General features: G+C 44.7%; 1 long non-coding RNA gene across 8 annotated transcripts in view; it reads right to left on the reverse strand.

Moving 5' to 3' along the window:
* Positions 1 to 16,418, reverse strand: part of LOC107054402 — a 139,582-nt gene that overhangs the window by 68,166 nt on the left and 54,998 nt on the right. The window lies entirely within an intron of this gene.

Consider the following 16,418-nt stretch of genomic DNA (forward strand, 5'->3'; position numbering starts at 1 on the left):
CAGCTTTGGTGGATTCAGCAACAATCCCCTTCCTCAGTACGTGTTCTGAGGAGGCTTCTCCAACACTGTTTTTCAGCATAAAGTATGTTTTCAGTCTGCCTGCATTTAATTCCAAATAACCAAGCACTTAAAAGGAATTGCCAATCACCCTTTCGGTAGTATAAGATAACATAAGATTACAAGATAAATAAGCTTTATGCTTTATAAGACAACACCACGAGACCGTCATTTAGTCAAGGAAAGAGTGGAGGAAGGACACAGTAGGCAAAAAGGGATACTATTTGCCTGTTTGTTACTCTGCTGTCTAGAAATCATTTGTTTCACTTAGGTGGGAAGCTGCAGTCTAATTCCATAAATCAGTAGAGAAAAAATAAAGACGTGATGTTTCTTAGTTAGTTCCTAAATGTCTCTTTATGGAAGAATGCCAGATTTCCTTCTTCACCTCCCAGGAAATGGAAGCTCTCCCCAATGAGATCAGCCCAAATATGACAGCAGGCATCTGCTGACCCACTGCCCTCTGCCAAGACTGGCACTTGGGGGTGATTCCCTAAAGTCAACATTTGAAGAACAAATGGGAATTTCTGCCTTCTTTGTCGAATCCGTAGCAACCCTTCAAACCAATTGCAGCTCATTTGCAAAGGAATGCTCTTCTCCCCTTTAGGTTTTCTCGAGACTGTCCAGTTCAGAAAAACTTCCACTCCAGTTAGTTTGCTGTCCACACAAACCAGGTTAAGATTATAGAAATATGTTGGAAGGAGGCACGTTACCTCAACAGGAAAATAAATCTGGGGGTTACCCTCTGCAACAGTATCTTGAATCAGCTTTTAGTGCCTTGCTGCTGCTGCCCTTCACCTTCAGTCAAAACTGAGGGGAGTAAATGGGTTTCTTCTGTTTTGCTGGATAATTTCTTCATGCTTCTTTTTTTCCTAGGCATTACTACACACTGCATGACAGTGAAATCTGGAAAAGTGCCACTTCGGCATGAAAACACTGCAGCAGAGGCTTCCTAGTTTGTTCCAAATGAAAACACAGATTCTTGGTTGGTAAACAACAACTGTGTGAATATCCCAGAGCATCCCTAAGACAGAAGGGAGGAGGTGTGTAAAATGGGCTCCTCCTCCTGCTGGGTGACCTCCAAACAAGGCACACTGTGCGCCTCACCAGGCCCACCCATGGGGAGGTTCTGCTGGTGGAAGCCATGAGCCCATGGCTTGGCAGGAGCTTTTGGTTTCTATTGCATTCTTTCAATAAATAAGTGTTACAGTGGGGGAAAAAAAAGAGAACCAATCGATGGATGTGAAAAATGAGCTCTGCAGTTATCCCCTATTTCTAAATCCACACAAACAAACTTTAAAGAAGCAGCACATTGGCAAATTTTGTACTGTTTATCATATTTACCACATAACCACCACTTTAACGTACAACAGAATCTCCTCCTCCTCATGCAGGTGGGGAAGTACTGAAGTGACATGGCTGTAGGCAGCTGTGGCAAGATGGATGCCCCCACTGTCACACCAACCCCTGCCCGTCCCCAGGGCTTCCTGAACCCAATGGTACCACAGACATCTCTGTGGTTGGCCAGGCAGAGAGAAGTACCCACAGCCATGGCACTCAGTGCCCAAGCAGCCAGCAGCGGAGCAGCCCGCTTGGTGTCCTGGTGCCAGGCCATGGCACCCAGCATCCCCCTGCCCACCCCAGGCTGCTTTCAGCCTCAGGCCACATCACCACACAGAGGGCTGCGATCTCATCACTGCTCCCCAACTGCTGCCATCCATCCCCCGGGGCAGGAGGGCTGCTGCCCCCAGTCTCACAGGGCTGAATACAGCTGCCAGATCCTCAGCCCTCCAGCAAGGCACAGCGGAGACGCCAAATCCTAACGCCCTTTCAGGAGCGAGCTCTCAGTTTATCAATAAATTGAAATTGCTAGCTGAAAAATCAGCATAAGCAATTCATTGTTTGACAGGAGTTATTATGCGTAACAGATTTGTTTATTTAGACATGCAAATCACATTCCTGTTTCTGCTGGCAGTAAAGCACAGTGGCTGCTTTTATTTCAAGTGCGGGCTTCAGACATAATTCACAGCATCTGCAAAAGAAAACCTTCTGCGAGATGGGTGAAAATAGTAATAACCTCCCAATATGCCAAACTGCATCATTTCTGGGTGACACCAATGCGGACAGGTCGGGAAGAAAAAGCCCTGTGTATTTGTGGTTAGAAGAGCTGAAAATGATGCTGAGCAAAACTCTTTGAGAAAGTTCTATGGGCAGAGGGATTCATACCAGCAGTGCCATTTTAGTCTGCAAATAGGAACACCGCTAACTGCTATGCAGGAGGTGACAAGGATGGACAAGGGGGAACGGTTTTAAACTGAGACAGGGGAAGTTTAGGTTAGATATTAGGAGGAAGTTTTTCACCCAGAGAGTGGTGACGCACTGAACAGGTTGCCCAAGGAGGCTGTGGATGCCCCATCCCTGGAGGCATTCAAGGCCAGGCTGGATGTGGCTCTGGGCAGCCTGGTCTGCTGGTTGGCGACCCTGCACATAGCAGGGGGTTGGAACTGGATGGGCATTGTGGTCCTTTTCAACCCAGGCCATTCTATGATTCTGTGATGACCTGTGCATGGCTGCATGTAGACTATGAAAATAGAACTGTATGATTTCAAAGGAAAAAATAACCAATTAGAAAATTCATCAGATGCAAACATGATCCATCATTAAGCATAAGTAAATTTCAGAAAGGAAACATAATCAGTAAGGTAGAAAGAGGTAACTGATTTAAATCCTCATTTCACCTAAACTCACTCAAAAATCAAGACTGAAGAGCAAAGATTCCTAAAAATGCATCCTATTACCACATCAGGAAACCCAGATATCAGAATTTAATGTGAGGAATGGAAGTGAGTGCTATCAGCCCAAAGAGCCACTGCTTTCTGCCACCCACAGCCACAGCCCTGCCCAGTGCCTCTACTGGAACCTGCACAGAACCATGGCTTCATTCAGCTGGAACAGCCCTGCAGAGGTGCTCTGCTCAGAGCTGTCTGCCCCTACAAATAAGTCCAGCTTATTCTGAAACACACATCTATACAGCCCCTAGTAAAACATGTTTGCTAAGATGGAGCTGCAGCAAGCCCTGGTAGTGGCAAAGCACACAAAAACACACTGCAGGTGCAGTGCACCCAACAACTCATGTGAGCAGTCTGACATCCCCAGCCCTGCTGGGGCTTCTCCATCAGCACTGCAAAGCAGTAACATCTGCACACAGAAAGCAGCTGGTGAAGACATCTGTTTGCAAATTAAAGGGCTGCTCCTGTCCAAACACCAATGCCAGGCTTTTAGTAGGATCAATAGGCTGGATAAAATGCTAATTGCCATGACACCGCTCCCTCCACCAAGCTGGTGACTCTTGGCCTGGCTTGCCTGGACTACAAGGAGTGCGGTAACTGAATTAGCAATTCTGCTGGCCAGGACTCCTTGCACAACCCCTGTGACACTCCATCAAGCAGCAATATGAGATTACAAGTATTTTACGGCGTGCTCGGAGAGACAGCTCTGAAATAACATCTAACATCCCCGCATGTTGATGTGGTGACTTCATACAGCTTGCCAGGGAGCCTGGAAAGGCAGCACCAGCCTCGGGTAACGTCAGGAGCAAAAATGCTGGGGAACATATGGTTCTCAAAAACTGCTCGGAAAAAATCTCTGCCAGTGTAAGTGCTCACGGATCATACCAATGGAAAATGCTGTGTTTATCCCTCTCTATTTTTTTGTTTGATATCATTTATCAGTATCAGCCTCAAGGTAGCAGCAAGCTGCACAGCCTGGACCCTTTAGCATCACCATTTCTACATGTTTTGAAAGATCTGCTATTCTTTTGAACATGAGTTAAATAAAGCAACAGGATGCATGTCAGTTCAGGCAACACACGCGTTTTAACATCGCTCACACCAGCCTGCACTTGTTGACAACTCTGATGAGCCAAAGCGACCCAAAGGCACACAGCCTGAAGGGGGTACAGAGGGGCACCCTGTGAAACGTGAGTGATATGTCATACCCACCCCACGACAGAGCTCTGCACAGTTTGTCACACAGTGTGGAAGGACTGGAAATGTCTGCTCTCCTAGGGTTTGTGCTGACACAGCCTTCATTTCAATGCCTGCTTCCCACCCTCACACTCAGGTACCACAGCAGCTCTCCCTTTCCCCGCTCTGCTCGCCATGCCTACTGTGTACATCAGCATCAGCGACTTCGTGCTAAGCTCCCCTTGAGTGCAAACAAGGATAAACAGGGACAGATGCCAATGTCAAACATTTGCATTGGTAAAGTACATATTTAAAAAAATCTCAATAATGTATTACTGCTGATTGGTTTATTATGCTGGTCTGCCCCGTCCCCAGTCCTTTGCTTTCTCCCTACGGGCATTTGTTGCTTCTCATTAGCAGCGCAGCACTCCGGACTGCTGCTGTACTGCGGTACAGCATCTGCACAAGTGGGTTAATGGTCTGTCACTGAAGCATCCTAACAGTGAATCAAAGAGAAAGGGATGGAGGTGATTCTTCTCTTCCACACAAGTCATGCATCATTCATTAGGTTTGTATCAACAACAAAAAAAAGCATATTAGAAGCACTTGAAAGAAGGTGAGAACACTTGAGAACATAGGACAATGGACAGGAAGTAAAAGAAATACCCATATATCTGGACATGCAGCCTAACACACCTCTTGCTGAACTGCTGCATTCAGGCATACTTCTTGAGGTAAACATCCACACACATGCATCCCACATGTGCTGTTCCAGCACAGATGATCTCTTAGTGATCAATCGGTCACTCCAAGGGGTTCCACTTCACCTCAAAAAGTTAACTCTAAAAACTACTTCTTATAACTCCCACTTGGTTATTTAGAAGATGGCAGTGACAACCATAAAGCTGGACTTGTATTGGCCAAGAAGAATCACTCTAAAAACTCAAAAAAAAAAAAAAAAGCCTTACTGCACAGAACTGTCTGACTTTCCCAGCAGCAGGAAGGGCATTATTGGGAACCAAGCTGAAGCTGCACCTGGACCAGTGCTCCATGTCTTTCCCAGCTCACTGCCCTGCTCTGCATTCACTGCTGTCAGTGCAGGCTGCCTGACAGGGATGCTGCTCCCTTCAGAAATAGGATTCCTTCCACCTTGCCTGGCAGGAGATGGATTAGATGATTCATCAGGGGCTATTGGGGATCAAGATTTATCTGGACATTGTCTGCTGTATCCTTCAGACCATCTGCTACATGTCTGCAATAAGAGCACATCATCTTCTACGAAACAGAAATACAGATCTGTACGTCTTTCAGAGACAACATCATTTCCCAATGGGCTGTATCATTTAGTACACCAAATCTGAATGTGTGGAGGCAAAATTACAACATATCAGATTAGTCCAGCTCGATAAAAAGGGGTAGAACAAAAAATAAATGTGGGAAACTGTCTATTAAGGAAAGCAGTTTTTTCTGTGCTGGGAAGAGCCGGCTTCCAAGTGGAACACAACGAGAAGCCAAAGCAGAACAGAGGTGCAGCCAAATTTCAAGGTTGCTAAAATCCAGCCAGAAAAGGTCTCAATGATCTACAAGCAAAAGGGAAGTAAATCCAGATCTGAAAGGAAAAAACAACTACAGAGCACTGAGAAGATTAACAGGGCAGTGAACACAATAGAGAATGGAAAGTCTTGCCACTGCAAACCCAGTCTGAGCCCCCAAGCCTCTCCAGCACCAAAGCAAAGTATCACCACTTCTCCCTATCAGCTCACAGAGACAGCGACAGGCCTTGTGCTTCACGTCTGAAATGAGAGAACTCACAGACTGTGCAGGAAGCATCCTTGCCAGAGAGCACACAGCAACACTCTGAACTAATTGTGAGCATAATTATTCACATCTCTGCAGACCTCTCCTCGGGCATTTGGTGTGCCTTTATGCAAAGATTTCACTCTGCCACATACTCAGATGCATACCTTTGAACCTGATGTGAGATTCACAGCTGCTGGCTGAGAAGTGTGAAACTCTTTTGGAAGAATCTTTTTTTTTTTTAATTAAAAACACTGAAATGTTTTGACCAGCTGTGAAGCTGTTCAGCTATCTTTGCAAAAGCTGTTCCTACAGATGCATTCCTCCACTGTTTTTAAGTGGGCATTAATACTGGCACAGAACTCACCCCCTGCAGCTACAGATCCAGGAACCCAAGCAGGGACCAGAGCTGTTAGTCCTGTGAGCCCGGCCACAGGTCTGAGCTACTTACGGGACAGAAGCCTGTGAGTTCTTCAACTGACCAAAAGAGTATGTTCTCAATTAACATTTGCTTTAGGTTTTTCCCAGCAGTGGGATAAGCTTCACACAAAGGGACACGGCTTTCTGTCACCGCACCAAGCAGTGCTGAGATGGGAAGATGTGAATGACTATTCACTGTTGCGACCTAAAGCCACAGGAAAGGGCTCAGCAAACAAGTTACAAAGCCCTCAAGACTCCTGGCTTGAGAACCTCTGCCTTACTTTATCCAAGAGAGGGCCAAACTCAAAAACTACACAGAAGAGACGCTTACAAAAGTAGGTAACTCATAAAATCAAAGCTAACAAGTGTAACAAGACACGTGGGACCAGAAACTAAACACAGCTGGGCTAGAAATAGGCATTCACTTCTTCCAAGGAGCAGGTGCATACCATGGGGACAACTTAAAAGGAGAGCTGTTGAGTTTGATTGCTTTGTGTGTTTGAGTCCCTTTAAATATCTGGCCAAAGAGGGGCTCAGGCTGGAGCAGCAGCTCCCTGCCTAAGCTGCACCATCTCACAACAGCCAACTGGGACAGCAAAGATCACAAGATTGGTGCTGCTGTAACAGCAGCCCTGCCAGCACCCCAGGAGCATGGGAGCTGTGGTCCTGGGTGGGTTCCATCCTGCTGCACCTCATCCTCAGCTGATGAGCTTTCATAGGGTTTTCACACAGAAACCTCCATCTCTGGGATAAGCTGTGGCCTTTTGAAGGGTACACTCAAGCGCTGAGATCATCTAAATCATCATAAGGATGTGTTTCTCATATGAGAAGCTGAGATAAGCTGTAATGTAATCTATTATAATGACATTTTCATCAGCACTAAACATCTTCAACATAAACTACAACAGGAAATAATAAGAAATATTTGGGGGCTGCACCTATGACAGCTCCAATTTGCTACCAGAGAAAACTCGACACAGAGTTAATTTTTCAACGCCCTCTTCATCAACTGGGATGCATTGCTCTGGGGATATTGATGCATTCAGAACTCCAGCAGTAACAGCCAGGCAGAAGCATGTTGCTCGAGGTGCACACAGCCACAGTTTGCTGCAAGGAAGCAGCATGCCATGCAGCTCCATGGGCAGAAGCACAGCACCACGGGCTTTAAAGAGGAACTCTTCTTTCTTTCACTGTGTAGATTTCTAATAATTCTTACAGTGGTACCTCTTTCTAAATGCTGCAAGATAACATTCATAAAACCACAATTTTGAAAGCAATTTTCACGCTCGTTGTCACTTTCAATCACAAGTGAGGAAACGTCTATGCTAATCCTAAATTGGATTTTGAAACTGAGTAAACTGAAATGTGGCAGAAACATTAGTGTCACAATAATAGCAGTAATCAGGTCAGGGGGCTGGGGGGGACTGTGCATATGTAATGATCTTAAATATATTCATCACAGATCTCAGAACCTGTAGAATGTAATATCCTCACAGTGAAAATTAATACCATTGGGGACTTTGCAATGTATCCTCTCCCAGAGACGGTAAATATTGTGGTGCCCCTATTAGTGACTGCGTGATCTCATTACTTTCTTAGTGTAGGATAATTAAGGAATAAACGCAACCAGGAGGCACACCAACAAGCACGCACCACAAGGAAGTCAGCTGCTGAGGTCTGACTCCTGAGGTCCCACAGAAGTACCCATGTTTTGCTGCTCCACATGAGAGCAGAGAACCACTACGAACATGAGTTTGCTTCCTGTGTGATGCACTGTGCAGTACTGAGCTCGCATTGCCCTCCAATAACAGCACCTTCATCCCTGGACTGGCTGCTCCCACTTGTATGCACCAAAGCCTGGCCTGACACAGCTGAGCTGCAACGGGGAGGAAAGAGGCCCAAGGGAGAGGGAGGCAGGCTGGCATTCATGGGGGAAGCAGCACACAGCATTTCTTCCAAGCTTGTTTTTGAGGTCACTTTTATCACATTGCTTTATAGTTTGTGCCACCTGCCTGAGAAATTCAATTCTCCTCACAACAAGAAAAAGTGGAGCCATACTGATTTCCATTACATCTGTACATTTTCATCCTACACACAGACACCTCCACCCTTCAACAAGCACAGACAGGTGAGAGCAGGCAGCAGGACTGCGCCCTGCACTGCACCCCCAGGGCTCCAGACACTCCATCCTGCTCAGGGCATGGCACTGCCAGCTAACAGCAAACCTCTGGCTTCTCACAGGAGATGAAAGGCTGCAGAGGCAGCACTGAAGGTGGGCAGCACAGCAGCCAGGCCCCAGCTCAGTCCCCTCCTGCCACCCTTCCCTCTGCTTGGCTCCATGCAGTGCTGGCAGTGCAGCTGTGCCCACTGCAGGCAGCCCACACCTCAGCCCAGGACCACCACACAGCTACTGCGGCAGGCATGATCAGCAGCTTTTCAAACTGTACATTTATGACTAAACACAGTCTGGTTTTTTTAATGGCAATTTTCATAGAGTTATTCCTGGCTTTCTTACTTCCTTGTACAAAATGGACAAATTAATACCCATAAAAACAATTTGATTTTCCTACTCAGGGTACCGTTAGCTCTCCTCTTCACTCTCTTTGTACTTTCAGTAGCAGCAAAAAAAGGAAAATGAAAAATAAATGGCAAAATATCAGCTATTTCAAGGACAAGATTTAAAGTCTTTAAAATCCAATTTATTTAGGGTTTTTTTTTTTTTCTATTGTTCATTATTTCTGTTGCGCCAAAGAGTTTTCTCTTTAAGTCAATGCTGCTCTAAGAGCAGTAGCTCTTAAAGCACAGGAAATAGGAAGAAAGTGAATTTTACATGAAATGTGAATGAAGAAAAAACTAAGCTTTTTTTTTTTTAAGCTTAAACTGAGATGACTTCAACCCCCCAGATGAGCAGCACTCCTGCAGGCAGGCAGGGGCAGCTTTGCACTTTCCTCTCTCTGGCTTTTACACATTTGCCAAAAGCCAAGCTTAATTTTAAAACAAACCATAGGTCAGGTTTTGGAAATAAGGTATGGTTAAGCACACATTTACTAGAAAAGGAATAAAATACATCTAGGAATTAATGCTCTACTTCTATTTCCACAGATGATTAATTCTGAAGGCACAGACAGACCTTTCCTGAGTCCCCATCTTCATTTGTTTCAAGCCTCAGAGTTTACCACATGTGGACTCTGCAGGTAAAGACTGGAATTTTTGTTCTGTCAGCCTAGGGCTGCACAGAACTGCACAGCAGAGCTTTTCTCCCCCATTTCACAGCCCTGATGTACAGCTGCAGCTCTAGAGGTGCTTGGGCAGTGGCAGAGGTTCTTCATTCAGGGTGCCAAAGCATTCTGGTGGTGCAGGCAGGATGTCGCCCACCTCACCACGGTGGGATACATGGAATGTAACCCAAACTGGTCATGGAGGATCTCTGCAGGCAGGGAGAGCCCTATGGTGCAGCACTGCTTCAGCTCCATCTCACCCTGGAGTGGAGGGCTGAATCTTCAACTGCCTCCTGCCACCACCACCAGGAAAGGCAGTTCAACATCCAGCCCTGCAACCTGGCTCTCACTGCATATAACAATTTATGATATAAAAGCCAATACCTCCTTTAAATGGTTCACTGAACCATTAAAAAGAATGGCAATGACTTCCAGTTACCACTTATCTCGCTAGTTTTCAATCATAGATAATTTTGTCCATGTAAGATGTGATTATTTGAGGTGAGAGCATTGGTGTCACTCAGATCTTATTCCAGTGTCATCCAGCCTGCACACTCTCAATGTGAAAGCTCCCTCTCCACAATGCAGGACTCTGTAGGATCACGAGGTGCAGCCACACCAAGCCAGGGCTGCCAGAGCAACACAGGCATCCCCTGTCCTGGGCAAACCCAAGTATCACTGCTGATGTATCAGCACTGACCTCTGTGGCTCTGTCCCAGATGTGCCAAGAATACCTGTGGGGCTGGATGCCAGCATCAGCACAGCGTGCGGACAAGCAGCAGTAGAGAGACTGCCCAACAACAGGGCTACATGTCTGAGCCAGTGCTGGGCTCATGCCAAACTGAAAATGACACCCTGGGGCTTCTCATCAAACATAAAGGCAGTGTCTCTATAAGAACATCTCATTTCATGAGAGATCACATTTCTCCTCCTTCGTTTTCAGGTCAGTTACCCGTTATCACTACAAAAAATAAGGCAGTTCACAGCATCAAGGCAAGAAATTCCTTCTTAGAAGTGTCAGAACAAAAAAAAAGTCTGAAGTTTTTAAAAAACCCTTCAACTTCAAGACTTTTAAAATCCACTCTGGCACAGGCATTTCCTCAGGGACAGCCCCTCACACTGGGGAAGTGGTTCACATTGGGCTTCTCTCACTTTCAAAACCTCTTCTCCACCTCCAGGCAGATGGAGAAAGACCTCCAGTTTGCAACTTGTTTTCTATAGTTCCACACAATTACCGAGGAAAGAGGTTGCCAGCCCACTGCCTCAGTCCCAGCTCATGTCCCTAAAGCACAAATGAGAAATGGGTGTCCTGTGGGGACAGGAGCCCCTCCTGGGGCGATGTGACCTGCAGCTGGCAACCAGCTGCTTCTGGCACCATTCCTAAAGCCCATACATTGCCCAAATCTCAGCTTGTCACTGTAAGAAAAGGGCATTACATTTTAAAATGCCAGAGTTTCAACTGTTTTCCTCCAAGCTCTAATTCACCCACATGAATTCAGTGTCTGTAAGAATTTCATTTTATAAACTGTCAAAGTCAGATCCTCCCATCCCCACTGCTGCTGGGTTCAGTTCAAAATGCAATGATGTAAAAATAAAATTCCTATTGACTCCAGGGCCGTGAGGCAGACCTATCGATCGGCTGCTTCTCCTCTGTCTGTCCCACTGACATTAAAAGAGCCAACTGTGCAGTAAAGTTTTATTTCACGTAAATATGATTGACAGAATCCAGCTCAGAACCTTAAAGATAACAGAGGCATTACAGGGCTTTGCTGGCTTTACAGGAGAAAAGACGACTCCGGAGGAAACATTTGCTCTTTGCAAATGCACCAGAGAAGAGCACTGGGATGGGAAACAAATTCTGCAGCAACATTGGCTAAGAAAGGGTAAATATAAATAGGCCTTCCAGAAGTTTGGGCTGGGAACACACTTCTCAGCAGCTTGGCTAAAGGGGCTCCGGGAGCTGACAGAAGCATCTGACCCAACATAGCAGCAGCAGGCGGCCTGGCTGCCAGCAGCTCACAGTGCAGTGCTCCACATGCACCAGCTGCAGATGATTGCTGCCCCACATCTGCCACTGCCCTTTCCACATCAAGAATGAACCTCTCAGGAGCACATGCTCTCCTGGCTGCATGTGCACCAGTGCCAGTTGTGTGGCAGACCCAGGAGGAGTTGTCCTGAAGTACAACAGCCAAGCTGTGTTTTTCTTTTAAACGCAAACAAACAGAAAACCAAATTCCAGCTGCCATATTGGCCTAATGCTGCTTTCTCTGCACCAGCTGCACGCTGCCCTGGAAGACAGACATGAGCACACATGCACTGTCTCAATGCCAACACCACAAAATGGTCACAGCCCTTCTCCCTCTGGCCCTTGAGGAGCTCAGGCCAAAGGCAGCATCGCACCTACACCTCAACCTCTACAGCCAGCCTGTGACACCATGGTTCTAGAAATAAGAAAGAGAAGAAGGACAATGAGAAGGAGGATATTTGAAATCAGCCCAGCACAGCCTGCCTCTGCTTGCCTCCAGCAGCAGCTCCTTGCTCACAGCCCAACTCTCAGCTGCTCTCCTCCCTCCTGATTCACATGCAACAGATGATGTAAGCAACATTCCTTTTTATAAATTCATATTACCTTGCCAAGGTGCTTATTTTTGTTGCTAGTTGCTGCACATTGTGTTACTGGCAGCAAGGACTGGCTTTGCCTTCAAACAGAACAGTACTGCAGTCACAGACAAGTTTGAGTTACAACAGGTTTTACAGAAGATTCAAGTTAATGAGGAGATTTTGCTAACTAGCTTTATTTTGATCCTTTGCATTTGCTTGTGGGTTTTGGTGCTTTGCTTTGGGTAAGCTATGTCAATCCTGTCCTTCAGCACTCCTCTCTGTGCTCCATCTCACCTACAGAATCCATCAGACAAAGCACTAATTACAATAAGGGACAGACTCAAGACGAAGGACAGGTCCTCCTGCTTTACAAGGTCCCAGTGTCACAAACAGATCATTTACAGTTATTCCTCAAGACCAATTCCCCACACCACTGCATGTGCACCTTACAGACACTTCCCCCGCTGACTTCTGCAGGTGCCATGGAGATGGGATGCATCCTCACAGAAGTGACGGTATGCCATACCTATTTGCTCCCCCTTTGCCCAGCAGGTCAGCTAATTAGAGTGATTTGATACAATATGCTTTAGACAAATCCATAGCGCTTGTTTTGTTTTGATTTTAGTCACCCCTTTGAGTGTTACGGATTGATTTTTTCATTTATTAATTTCAGAATCTTTCCGAGAACTTGTTAGTACAGTCAATAATACTCTAGACTGTTGTTCCATTTATATTTAGGATCTGTATCTGCATTTGGTAGTTATGAGACCTCCTCTGAACTCGACAAGCTGTTAAAAATAATTGCTACTTGTTCAAAAATGGTTTTAATACTTTCTAAAGAACTTCCTCACATCCTGTGCTCTGAGCTATCTAGCAGATCCAAATGAACTCCTGCCTGTTTGTTCTCTGTCCTCTATTCTGCACTGCAGTTGAATGTAAGCAGGTAATCAGGACACTTCTGTTAGCAGTCACTTCTCCAGCCAGTACTAAATCTGTATTTTTTTTTCTATCTTCTTATTTCTAATGTACATATAGCACTACTTAAACACTACTTCCTCCTGCTTTTTATCTTAGGTACTAAATGAAACACTTTTTCCTTAAGCTTTTCATTTTACCCTTATCTGCCTTTGCTATGACTTCACTGTTATTTCCCAAGAGGTCCTCACTGCTCCTGGACAATTTCTTCAGATTTTCCACTCCTAAAATCACTCCTGATCCTTCCATAACAGCTCCTACCACTTCGCTACCATCCCCACGCAGGAGGATGCTCTGCTATTGTGTTGATAGATCTTTCAGAACCTGCCTTTTCTTTTATCCCTTAGATCATCACCCCACAAGATCCTGCCTCCCAGCTCCCCATGTCTGCTGAGGATGCCAACATCTTGTGATGAAACTCTGGGCGCAGAAGCTTTGCATCTTTTAGGATCAATCCAATGACTGGAAAGAGGATAACGTGAGGGGAAATTCTGAATGTCCCGAAGAGTGGCAAAATAACTATTTCTCATTAAAAGTCAATGGCAGTTCAGTACTTAACTGCCCTATGTATCTTGGAGAATCTCCTTTGTAAATCTTCTCCCTGTGCTGGTACACTGAGAACAACTAAAATCAATAAATGTAACTTGAAGCTTTCAGGCACTGAACTATAAGAAACTCATTCCTTTTCTAAGTCCTACCACTCCTCTTCAAGCAAAAGTTACCCTCCCAGGCTCGGAAGTCCCAGTGCTTTGCTGCACTCACCCTTTTGCACTGTTTGGTTGCCTCCCTTCCTTGGATGGGCTGTCAAAGCCAGAAGTGCTCCTTTTTCTGAGATAAAGAACAGTATATACTTGGGAGTGATGAAGGAGGAAAAGAAAAGGCACCTTGCAATTAAATATTTTAATAGACATTTTGAAGATGTTTTTGAAAAGATTTAAAATTAACATTAACAATAGCATGCATCAGAGGGCTCAGGCTGAACAATACCTATCACTTTATCTGCTCAAGAATCTCAAAAATAATACCCTATAATGTTTCACACCAGCATTCTATTTTTTTTAATTCTTCTAGGCTAGGCATACATTTCTGACTCGCTGTGCACAGAAGTTCTAAATCCTCCCTCTCCATATTCATACCAAGCAATCAGTTTATGACTGCTTTGGTGAACCTTTTAGATGATGTGCACTGCAGTAACTTTACTCTTAGGAGCATACTGTATACCACCAGCCTTCAGATAGGAGACACTGGTCTTTTGCTTACTCCCATTATGGCACTCCCAGCTAATTGTTCATTTACTAAGGTAGAAATTCAGACAGGGAACCAAATACAGCACAAGTATCATAAGCAATCCTGCATTATACACCTTTCTCTGCACCATATGTACCACTTCTGGCACATGACCAGAGGAAAGCTGGGATTTATATTGCTGATTTTCATTGGATTCCAGAGAAGAGTTTCAGCAAGGAGCCTGAGGCCCTACTTTATGACTGCAAACCCAAAGTTATGATTCAGAGAATCATAGAATCACCAAGGTTGGAGAAGACCTCTAACATCATCCAGTCCAACCACCCACCTATCACCAGTACTTCCCACTAAACCACATCCCTCAGTACAACATCTAAATGCTTCCTGGACACCTCCAGGGATGGTGACTCCACCTCCCTTGGCAGCCCACTCCAGCACCTGACCACTCTCTTGGAGCAGAACTTTTCCTTGATGTCCAACCCGAACCCTCCCCTGGCACAGCTTGAAGCCATTCCCCCAGTCCTATCCCTAGTTACATGGGAGAAGAGGTCAACCAGCACCTCACCACAATCTCTTATCAGGGAGTTGTAGAGAGCGATAAGGTCACCCCCGAGCTCTTCTTTCCCGGACTCAACAATCCCAGCTCCCTCAGCCTTTCCTCAGAAGCCCTGTGCTCCAGACCTCACAGCTTTATTGTCCTTCTCTGAACACATTCCGGAATCTTCCTTGCACTGAGAGGCCCAAAGCTGAACACAGTACTCATAAGTGCAGCAATAAGCTAGAGCAAAATCTTTAAATAACAATTGTCAAGCAAGAAGATGCATACAGAATATTTTAAAATTAATATTGTGTTCACCCATCTTCCAAAACAAGGTGAATGGTATTATTTCTCCTGGAGAATCTGCGTTATGCTCATTGAATATTTCATTTGTTATATTTGAACCTTTTGGTAGAAATAAAGTATACAATCAAAGTAGGATGGCTGTTTTGATCAGTTTTCAGACACTTAAACATTACAGTAAAAAGGAAATGTATTAGGATTCACACAGACTTGTTCTGTTGACCACTAGAAATGACACTATAAATAAAGAGTAACATAATCAGAAATGACAGCTTGAGCACAAATCTTATTACACAGACATTGTAAAACAGGCTTATAAAGAAAATAATTCCTAGCATTGAGGATATTTATTGGACAGAGTTATAAAATAGCATGCAGTGAGCAAGCTGTTCAAGCCACATGCCATATGAGAGTAAACAGTGAAATCCTAAGTATTGCAACGCACTGCTTAATGTCACACACAGTATGTGACCAAAGTGGTTGACCTTGAAATCTGAAATATTTCCTCTTTGTATAATTACTTGAGTAGAACCAAGCATAAAAGATGCCATAGCAAACTCCACAATGTTGTACATCAGTATTTAAGGAAAAGCCTCTGCAAATTTCTATTTGTCCATTGTCCTGCCATCCCCATAGAACAGTCTCTTCCTCCAGAATCACTCAGATGTGTGCGCAGACACTGTTCTCAACGAGGATGGATGGTCATCAGTTGTTTCTATTGACCACATTGAGCATGTTCTGGTTTTTAAAGCGCAGCTTTGGGAAACTGACCATCCAGGTTACCCCCCCTTAATATCAGCTGAACTCAGAATTTATTTATAGCTGATCACACCTCATAATTTCAAATTATTGTTTTTCCAATGAAGAAGCATCTCTTAAAATCCAAGTTATGGTTTGTAAGTAAATGATAGAAAATACTGTCCTTTTCTACCTGATGAAAACACTAACATATTCTTATGTGGTCAAGGGGGTGGAAAATTGAACAAATGGGAATAAGTGACATAAAACTTGTTTGCTTTCACCTGTGTATACCACTACTTAATCACAAATATTCAGTCAAACATCTGGTGTATTAGAGCTCCACCATCTTGTTTTCTGTAGTTAGACATCTGCTCATAGACCTTTGATTATCCAGCAAGAATGAACAAATAATTCCAATTCTTCACTTGAACACATTCTTAACTATGAACAGTCCTAACCAGCCAAACCAAAGACAACACAGACAACACATTCCAGAAGGAATTCCGGAAAAATCCAGAGAACATCTGAAGATGGCCACTACCAGGTAATGCACAGCCAGTT

The sequence above is a fragment of the Gallus gallus genome, chromosome 12 (genome assembly GCF_016699485.2).
Source record: "Gallus gallus isolate bGalGal1 chromosome 12, bGalGal1.mat.broiler.GRCg7b, whole genome shotgun sequence".
In the NCBI taxonomy this organism is placed as follows: Eukaryota; Metazoa; Chordata; class Aves; order Galliformes; family Phasianidae; genus Gallus; species Gallus gallus.